The sequence below is a fragment of the Suricata suricatta genome, chromosome 9, assembly GCF_006229205.1.
Source record: "Suricata suricatta isolate VVHF042 chromosome 9, meerkat_22Aug2017_6uvM2_HiC, whole genome shotgun sequence".
NCBI lineage: Eukaryota > Metazoa > Chordata > Mammalia > Carnivora > Herpestidae > Suricata > Suricata suricatta.
The window spans coordinates 130,750,195-130,760,416 of NC_043708.1; the positions used below are offsets into that span (position 1 = coordinate 130,750,195).

The 10,222-nt window shown below is 48.8% G+C and overlaps 1 protein-coding gene across 4 annotated transcripts in view; it reads right to left on the bottom strand.

Annotated features, from left to right (window-relative positions):
• Window positions 1-9,859, bottom strand: part of SV2B (synaptic vesicle glycoprotein 2B) — a 193,966-nt gene extending 184,107 nt beyond the window's left edge. Inside the window, exon 1 of one of the 4 annotated variants that reach the window (XM_029952140.1) lies at window positions 9,477-9,859. The gene's annotated coding sequence lies outside the window, so the exon portion shown is untranslated. The other 3 variants (XM_029952139.1, XM_029952138.1, XM_029952141.1) reach the window with 3 other exon arrangements.
• Between the last annotated feature and the right edge of the window lie 363 nt (window positions 9,860-10,222).

Sequence of the window (10,222 nt, forward strand, 5' to 3'; positions counted from 1 at the left end):
GCCGTCCTTGTCTCCAGGAAATGGGTTGAAACTACCCAACGTGGTGCCCCAAGGTCCCACACCCTGGGCCTCTGTGAACACAGGAGGCCACCAATCTCGCGATGTGCCAGAGGTTGGCCAGCACCACCCAAAAAAGGAAAAAGAAGTCCTCCATTGTGGGGAGCAAGAGGACTTGGCTCACATCACCCCCTGTTTCCATACAGCTTCTGACAATTCCAGTGGAGCTCATCTTTCATTTTTAAGCTACTGCTTTTACATTACTCTCCTATACTGTCCCTTTCCTTAATGATTAATGTTCGTGTTTTGCTTCAAAGAAAAAATGCAAGTGGTTGCATTTAACCATGGACATTTAAACGAGCATGGGTGGGATATGTTCATGATTCACCATGGGGGTAGGAGTGGAACTGAGGCCCTGGAGGGCTCCGGGGCCAAGGTCAAGAGCTCCTGCCTTTGCCGTGAGCTCTCCAGCCTAGTCCCTGGGCCCAGCACTCTCTGCCCGGAGCAGGCCACCCCACAAAGCTGTTTCCTCTCTCTCAGAGCCACCCACAAGCCAGCTGAGCCCCATTCCTCACTCTGCACCATCTGCTGCGCCCCAGATCAGATCAGAGGCCACAGTCACCTTCTGCGCATGGCCAGAGAGCAGGGGCCATGGGCAAAGTGAGATCTGCCTTCACTAGACCTAAGCTTTGGAGGCTGCCAGGGGAAATCCCAGATGACTTCTCAGAGGAAAGCACTGAGAGGTCTAACCAGACTCTTTCCTTCCCAGGAAAACTAGCCAGCTGAGTCTGAGGATGTCTAAGCATAAATAATGAAGGGAACCCAGGTCCCATTTTTCTGGTCCCTCTAGGTCCCTACCCTCAAGCTAACTTCTGTTGCTACAAGCCTGACTGGCCTCTGGTCCTCTTACCACTGTCAACTTACTACAGGACCTCAGAGAAGTCACCTCCTTCTCCAGACTCAGCTCCCCCTTTTCCTAGGAGGAAGACGTCCTCTCCTACCCCTACGATGAGCAGTGAGTGCATCCCAAGGAGTTGAGGTTCCTGCGTTCTGAGGTCCCTTCAGCTCTGCGACACTAGGACCCTATAGCTCCAGTGACTCCTTCCACTGACTTGGACTTGCTCTGGACCTGAAAAGGACAACGCCCATTGAATATTCATTGAAACAAAGCCTGTGCACTTGGGAGTACTCATGGCACATTTATCCACGGACGAGTATTCATTTGCATGTTTCTGTCATGGGAAGACCTTGAACATTCACACCTATTCCCTGCTTAGGGTAGTTTTAGGAGCACAGAGCTCCTGAAATACATGTGTCATCTGGGATTGGCATGGAATCAAATAATGGCACCGCATCCCTCAGCTTAAACAGCCACCTTCCAGACTCTGACATCTTTGGTTCGAGAAGGCTCTGGGGGTCTGCCAAAATGACCTTCTCTTGTGTTTATGCAGAGATAAACAAGAAGGAAAAGGGACTCTTCCTCCATGCCTCCAAGCATACTTTTCTCCATGATTTCTTTTCGCCAGGCCTCAGGTTTCCCATCCGTAAAATGGAATGGGGAGAACAGATGTGGCCTCTATGATTGAAATCCTAAAAGTAGTGTAGTTTAAGTCTATTTCTGAGGGGTTCTGCAGTCACCAGCTAGGGGAGAATTTTCAGTCGCCTTTAGGGGAAAAACAAGTGAATGTGACTCTGTCCCCTTCCACCCAAGACAGAAGCAAGCTCTAAAGATTGAAGGGAACAGGAAATGAGCAGGGCAGGAATTTGTATAGAAAACAGGAAGATCGGATAAGACCTCCTTCTGTGTGGAGGGCATCGTGGTGTGGATCTTCATTCTGGGGCAGGGACACTGCTGGGTGAGCAGTAATCAATAGTCAGGACAGCAAAGGAGCTGTGACCTTTGCTGCTGATGTATCTGACAGCTCCAAGGGAACGTTGAGTGTATGATCATTGATCTAGAAGAGGCCAGAATGGCTGCAAAGGTACAGAGGTTGGGGAAAGAGATACTGTTCACTGCTGAGTACCTACTATGTGCTGAACACTTAGCTCATTACTGTCACTTATACTCATTTCTTGCCAAGGCCAGTCTTAGCAATCACCAGGAAGAAGTTCAAGCAATAGAACACCCACAATAGTAGTTACTCACTCATGTATCAGATAAATATCTAGTGTGTTTCTACTATGTGTCTAGAGCAGAGATAATGGCATATTTTTCCAGCAGAAGACACCACAGGGTAGATTTTGTGGGAGCAATGCTCAGAGGCATCTGATAGGAAAGTTTCTGCTCCTGCATAATCTAAGAGACTCAGAAATTTTCATCATGGAATTCCAACAAACTCTAGGGTAATGCCAAGCTGAGCTCATGGGACTGGCTTACTGCAGTGTATAGAAGGTTGGTTTCCTTCTGAGGCACTTGGAAATCTCCAGCCCATAAGGCGGATTATTATCCACTTGTCTTATTTTTAACATCATGAGTGCCATGCAAACCATTTTCTCAATAGCACTGGCAACATTAAATGACAGATTCTCAATTCTCTCTTCACACAGAATCTTTAAGTCCTTCAGAGACTTGAAGGTATGGTGATCATTTAATCAGCATTTTAACCAAGATCATTTCAAGTCCAGGAGCATGAAAGGAACCACAGAGCACGTGGATGTTATTACTATCATTGTCACCATGATTACCATCATCACCACCACCACCATCACTGCCACCACCATCACCATATCATCAGCATCACCATCAACATCAACACCATCATCATCATCATCTTACAACTGAGAAAGCCAAGGCTCAGAGAAATTAAATAACTTGTTCAAGTTTACACATAAAGTAAGGAAACTTGAGCTCCAACCAAGTTCTGTCTTATTCCAAATCACACTGCTCCATCCTATGCCCCATGTGGTCAGGCTTATTGCCCACACATAAAAATGGAGGCCAACTTACTATCTTTCTCTTATGTCCTGATGGGCTTCAATTCTTTTTCTCCTGCTACTACTGGTTCATTCTCTCTCTCTCTCTCTCTCTCTCTCTCTCTCTCTCTCTCTCTCTCACACACACACACACACACACACACACACACACACACACACACACACAAAACCACTTTTAATTATAGTACCTATTTTTTTTCACTCCCTCCCTCTCAATATCCTGGTGAACAAAACTCACTCCACATATCAGCCACACCATGGAGAAGAAATGGATAGCACCTAGAATTTGAGAATTTTATCACCCTCCCCCTTTCCAATAAAACTATCGCCTATTTCTCTCCTTTTATAAACAGGAACACATTATGCAAGATGCTGTAGATGTGGGATTTTTCAAGTGAGCTGGTGACACTCTTTCACTTGGCATAAAATTGATTTAAATAAGTCTCTCCCTTTTTCAAGATTCTTCCCTGCTCCTGCTTAATCTTAAATTAAGAGCAGTACAATAATAACCAAAGAACATCACACCCCTGAATTTCAGCCACCTCTCTCTGGAAGATCTTGTCTCCTTTTTTGAAACTATGAGCTATTTTTTGGCTTCCACTTGTTTCTCTTTCTTACTTGTCACCACACATTGCTTCCTGTAAGATATAAGCAATTGGTGTTTTTAGTCTACGAGGTCCACAATAAGGCTCCCATGAGAACTTGGAAAGAAAGGGAGTAACTTCAGGGAGTTACGCTTAAAGACCCACTGAAGCAAAGATGTGCAGTCACCTCCAGTGACTAAATGGTTCTGTTCATTCATTCACTAAATATTCATTGAGCACATACTATGTGCCAGGCAACATGCTGGGCACTGGTGATACAGCAGTGAACTGGCTTGCTGAAGGGACAAGTAAATAACATGCTAAAAACATTCAAATCTGTGTCTCCTTCTTGAACCCCTTCCTTCAACTCTAAACCCACATATATAACTGTCTGCTTAAAATCTCCCATTGGACAACCAATTGGCCCCATAACTGTTCCTTCTCCATGTCAGTAAAGGGCTTCTTCTTACAGTTGCTCAAGTCAAAATATGTGGTGGGGTACCTGGATGGCTCAGTCGGTTAAACATCTGACTCTTAATCTCCTCTCACGTCATGATCCCACAGTTCATGAGTTTGAGCCCCACATCAGGCTCTGCGCTGACAGCAAGGATCCTATTTGGGATTCTCTAAATAAACAAACTAACTAACAAAATATGTGGAGTCATCCTTGACTCCTTTCTTTCTCTCACGACCTAAATCTACCAATCAGCAAGCCCTGTCTTCTCCATCATCAAATATATCCAGAATTTGACCACATCTCATGGTCCCCACTCTCCCCCTGGTCCAAACCACCATCTTCTCTCTCCTGAAGAACTACAGTAGCCTCCAGGATGCTCTCCTTGCTTTCCTTCTAGAGCCCCTAGGGTTGCTTATAAGGTCTTCTCAAGTGATCATTGTAAAACATAAATCAGATCATGGCAACTCACGCTCAAAACTCTCCAGTGATTTCCCATCTTGCTCAGGGTAAAGCCAAAGCCCATACAAGGCCCTATACAAGACTCTGTGTTACTGAGCTCCCTGCTACTTCTCTGATCTCAACTTCTACCATGCTCCCCCTCTCAGTTCTTTCTACATGAGTCTCCTTGATGTTCCCACAACATACCAGCACCCTGTTGCCTCAGGGCCTTTGCACTTACTGCTTCCCCTGCCTAAAAAAGTCTTTCCCCAGATAACCATCTGGCTTACTCTTTTACTTCCTTCATGTCACCTTGACCATTTTATATAAAATGCCCACCACCTACTCAACCCTGTCCCCACCCCCACTCAACCAGACACTCCCCATCTTCCCTTCCCCACTTGATGTTCCGCATTACACACTTACTTCCACATTATTTATCTCTCTCAACTAGAGTAAATGGTTCACAAGAATGGACATTGTGTTGTTATGTATCCCCTGCCTATAACATGCCTGACACATAGAGAACGCTCAACAAACGTCTTGTCAATGAGTGGCTATCTAAAGGTATATATGTCTAAAGTTGGTCATCCATGGAAACACAGAGAAAAAGAAAAAGAGCAAGTTGCAGGCATTCCCCATTCAAACAGAGTTTCAGAGAAAAGGAGCCTTAGCCAGGGGACTTTAAGAGGAAGGGGGAAAGAGAGCGGGGAAGAGTGAAGGACACAGATCAAGGGAGACTACTGAATATTGAAGACGAACCATGGACTGAAGGGGGAGGGGGACTGCGGGAGGGGGTGATGGTCATGGTGGGGGCACTTGTGGGGAGAAGCACTGCGTGTTATATGGAAACCAATTTAACAATAAACTATTATAAAAAAATAAAAAATAATAAATATTAACTTCCCTATAGTAGCAGATCGATGACAAAAGTATCCTAATCCTTCCCTTCCCTGTATCCACACTCTTTGCAATGTGACTACGTAGCCCCTCTCAGCAAGCATTGGAGTCTCTTCCCTGCTCCTTCATGCTGCACTGGCCTTGTGACATCCTGTCAATAGACAAAGATGAAATGATAGTGTGCCAGCTGTGAGATTAAGCCTCAAGAGATCATGCCAGTTTCCACTCTCTCTTGGACTCCTGTCACTACCGTGTGAACATGCCAAGTCATCCCAGCTGAGGCCATCCCAAAGCAGACAGCCCTCAGCCACGCCACCCGCAGACCAAATCACACGAACAAACCCAGCAAAGCAAGCATAAGGCAGATCTGCGGACTTCCCAGCCAACCCATGGACGTGGGAGAAAAATAATAACTGGTCGCTTTGAGGGAGAGGTTTCTTCTGGAGTCCCATTAGCAATATCAGCCCTAAAACATGTGGTCAGTCCTTAGGGTAGTCATCTAAGCTGCTTTGCTCTGAGTACACGCTCATTGGGAAACTTCCTTTTTATGATGTAGATGTCAGGAGGGGGGACTCTGCAGGAGGGGGGACTATCAGCCACGCCACACAGTGTCTCAGCCATTACATTTTCAGTAGACTGGCATCCCATTGGGCAAGGTCACTGTGATGTGGCCCAGAGAGACAGATCAGGTCTGCAAGGCAGCAAAACTAAATGCCAGACCTCAAAGGGGAGAAATTCACCCAGGTAAATGTCACCTTCTAAGATATCTTGCGGGACACCCTGCCAGTCACTCTGACGGTGGCCCAGCCACATCATGCCCAATTTCACAGAAACTTTGACAAGGTTCTCAGGCATCCATCCCCATTTCTCTCCACAGGACATACCGCAGTAGCCCCCCTGCACCAGGAGCAGTGGTTGGGACTCTCAAATATGTAGAGGAACAAAGTCTCAAAGGGACAGAGCAGCAAACTGTGATCTTCACACTAACCACATAAGTTAGAAGCCTTAAATAAATTCATCAGATGATACTAGGTAAATGCACCATGATACAACACAAGTCAGTATATTGCCAATTAATTCCAACACCTTCCATAACCACAGAAACTATTCTCATCCTCAGAGAACAAATAATAACTAGCAAGAACATCAACAGGGCTGTTCGCTAAAGGTGACGCTTTCTTTCATGGTGGGGGAAAGGAAACAAACATAACGTTATGGTCCCAAAAGAAACACACAAATACTTGATCTGGGGGAGAGATATCTGAACCTGGTTTTGCACTGCCTCCCTCCTTCCTGTGTCCCTGGCTGCCTTGCAAAGATTTAAGCCTCTGTTGGCTCTCTCGGCTTGCCTCTGAGTGACCACAGGAACCTAGAGCTACCAGCCAACCTCCTTCTTCTAAACACAGAGCATAGGATCTCAGCCAATTCCTTACACAAGAGCTCGGGACATGAAGCTTCGAGAAAAAGATAAATCATGAGAGGCAATGCCCCAGTGACCTTGCTGTGTCCCCCCTCCAACCTCAAGTCCCACTGCTGATCCCTCCACTCCCTAAACCACAGCCTCCTTGGCCTTCTTTCTGATTTTCCTACGAACACATCTCTCTCCTGCTTCAGGGTTTTTGCAGGTGCTATTGCTCTGTGGGCTCTGCATCTGGCTGGCTCACTCCTCACTTCCCCAGGGGTCCGATCAAATGTCATTTATCAGCAAAGCCTTCCCTGACCAAGCTGCATAAAAAAAATAGCAATCTTTACCCCACCCTCTGGCAGAACTCCTCTACCTCTTATGCTGCTTTATTTCTCTCCATTAGAACGCATCATTGGCTGATTCACTCTCTAGTTACTTAATTATTTGTTGTCTTACACACGCACGCACACACACACACACACACACACACACACACACACACACTACGCTCCTTGAGGCTAGGGGCTTCATCTAGGTCAGTTCCGCATTTCCTGCACGTAAAGTAGTCTCTGGACACCTAGTAGGTATTCAAATAAATGCACTTCAACTTCTTGAGCATTCACTTAGTGCCAAGCAATTTATGTCCAAAAATCATTTAACAGGGAACAAATAAATATTCTTTAAGCATCCACTATGCAGCTATGCTAACAACCCCTGTTATCCCCATGTTACAGATCAGGAACCCAAAGCTCACAGAGAGGCTATGCAACTTGCCCAAAACGGTTTACCCATCAAAGCCCAGGCTCCTTGCAGAAGACCAGCCTGCTTTCCAAACACCTTCATGACGGTTCAGATTTCCAAACGCATGTGATGTGCATCTCTGGCAAACATGCATCACACAAAATCTCTCTCATTTTGCAACACCTACCACAGTTTTTGTGCAGGAAGAAAGATCCATTAGATTGGATTTTCCTCTCCCATAGAGCAGACTGGTATTAACAGCTTCCGTTTTCCCTTCCTTTCCACCCACTGAGACATAATCGAGGTCAGGCCTTTCCTTTTGAACTGGACTGGGGCAAGTACAGACAGGCCAGGGACCCAAGGGGGAAGAAGACAGAAGTTCATCTGCTCTGAAAAACCCTCAGAATTTTCTAGAATCTTTGGCTTTGTGAAGTACTGCTTCAAACCCCTGTTGGTCCTGGAATTTAGGAAAACCATCAATTAAAATTAAAAAGAGCCTGACCTGCATTGGGCACACTCCTGGGTTCTGTGTCTGCCAGGGTCTGGTCACACACACATACCTACTAGGTGTCCACAGACTACTTTATGCGCAGGGAATGCAGAACTGACCCTGAAGTGACTTGCAGAGCTCTGCCCATGCAGTGGGGCTGGTGTTGATGGGGTGGGAGGGAGATGTGGGTCGCTCACAGACTAAGGGACCGAGAGGACACAATCCCTACGGAAATCCACAGCACACCTCATCCGGGAGGGCTTCGCTTTAGAAATAACAGACTAGCACAATTAATTCCTCCCTCCTCTCTCCACCTGCCCCTCTTTCCTCACACCTGCAGGACTGAATTCACCACATCTTATTATTTCAGGTGTTTCTCCCTGACCAGGTGTGAGCTTCTGGGGACGGTGGACTTTGTTTTCCTCATTGCTGCGTCCCCAAGGACTAATCCAGCCTCTGACACATACTAGGTGCTGGATGAGGATTTGCTGACTCAAGAAAGATGCAGAATGAGTCTATACTGGATCTGCTGCATTGACTGGAGCCCGTAGGACAAGCCACCACCTCTTCTGGAAAGGGCAGGAAACAGAAACACAGAAGAGGTCCAGTACAGCAGAACGACCCCGGAGCTGGCCTCAGTGCCCAGTTCTCTCTCGTACACACACCTCTGTCCCCCCTCAACCGCCACTCCCTGAACCTCAAAGCCACCCACACTTTACCTCCCAAAGGGGCTTTAAGAAAACACCCCACCCACCCAGCTGCTCTTAGCAGGGCCCAAGACAACGACGTTAAGTTACCTTGAAAGGGAGCTAGACTGCATCTGCTATTGCGGGTTCCGTGGTCGGGACTCAGCAGTCCCGCTGACCCTGGACAGCGGAGAGCTCTGACACCCGTCTGCGGAAGCAACGGCTGTGCCTCGCTCCTCCCTGGCTCAACGCGTTTGCTCACCCATCCCTGCAGAACAAATGATGTTCTTTTCCTTGCTCTAAAAAACCCATCTCTAAACAAATCCTCGCTGCGTCCCCAGGCAGCAGCTCCCACGCCCGCCGAGGGCGCCCTCCGCATCCAGAAATACACGCTCAGCGACCCCAAGCCCAGCCATCAGGTGTACGCAGGGTTTTTCCTCCGCTCTTGGGGAACAGACCGCCCCCTGCAAAACCCATCTGCGTGGAAAAGAACTGAAACGAGACGCCGCGGCTAGGAAGCTTATGCAAATGGAGTTACCGGTGTCCGTAGCCCAAGTTGCAGAACTGCACGGCGCTAACAGTTCAAACCGCGTTTAAAAACAGCCCTTGGGGACGCCGCCTTCAGCGAAGCGCGCAGCCGCAGGCAGCCGGCAAGTCCTCGCCTCTCTGCGCCGGCTTTCCAAGACTCTCCCGGTCTTTGGTACCATTTACTATCAACTGCATTCAGAAGGGAGCCAGCGGGTACGTTTCGGCCCCGCAGGCGAGCCGGGGAGGCGCCTGGGGTGCGCGGGGTCGGCCCCCGGCCGCGTCTGCCAGCCCCCGAGCGAGAAACGGCGTCGCCTACCTGGGTGGGAAACCCGCGGGCTGGCGGGAGGGATGCGGGTGCGGCGCTGGGGCGATCCCGGCGGAGGCAGGAGTCCGCGGCTGTCACACCTGCATCACGGCGCCCACGCCGCCGCCGCCGCCTGCCCAGGCGCAGCACGCAGCGCGCCCCCGCCGCTCCGAGCACCGAGGGCGGGCGGCTCCTGGCTCCTCTGTGCCGCGGGATCTGATCCTAACCCGCTTTCTCCCCGGCCTGGGCATCAGCGGGATCCGCTGCGGGCAGCCCCTTGCTTCTAAATCCCTCCTGATTCCAGGCGGAATGAATGGGAAAGCTGAACGGGAAGGGGACCGGGCGGAGCCCCGGTTTGCAGACCGATTGATGTCAAACTTCTCATTCCTCGAGTTCCGAGTTTGGTACCCGACTGATTGCGGGAGTCACCTCGCTTCGCTGTCTCCACCGAGCCTGGAGCGAGGGGGCGCTGTGTACTCCATATCCCCTCTCGGCAACTCCAAACTAGGATGCATCTGAGGACGGGACTCAATTTCCTGGCAAGGGGAATCCTCTGCTAATTGCATCGCCCAAGTGTCTTAGATAATGGATGCAATTAAACCGCTCTGTCTTGTTACCTCATCAGGGAACCGAGAAGAACCTATCTGGCGAGTGGGAAGAAGGAGCAAAACGCGGGGGCCTTGCTGCATCAAACAAGCCCCCTCCACCTGTCTCCCTCCTCCCAACCCCCCCCCCCGTATCCATCCACAGGAGACTTC